Here is a 270-nt window from a genome sequence, read left to right as displayed (position 1 = left end):
AATATAAAACTTATATTATTTAATTAATATTAAGGAGTTAATTAGACCTAATTACTATAAATCTAATTTAAATTTAAAACTTTAGAGTTAAATTACTAATTCTTTTAATCTAAATCTATATAATCTAAAAGTAATTAAACTACTAAACTATATAGTTTAAATTTATATTAAAGTTACTTTAAAGTTAGTAAAGGTTTTATATTATAATTAATATATAATTAAAAATTAGAAATTAGAAGTATTTTAAGAAATAAAATAGAATAATAAAGT

This window comes from Colletotrichum gloeosporioides (assembly GCF_011800055.1).
Source record: "Colletotrichum gloeosporioides strain Lc1 chromosome Unknown consensus_54, whole genome shotgun sequence".
NCBI lineage: Eukaryota > Fungi > Ascomycota > Sordariomycetes > Glomerellales > Glomerellaceae > Colletotrichum > Colletotrichum gloeosporioides.
Note: the sequence above shows the minus strand (reverse complement) of the source record.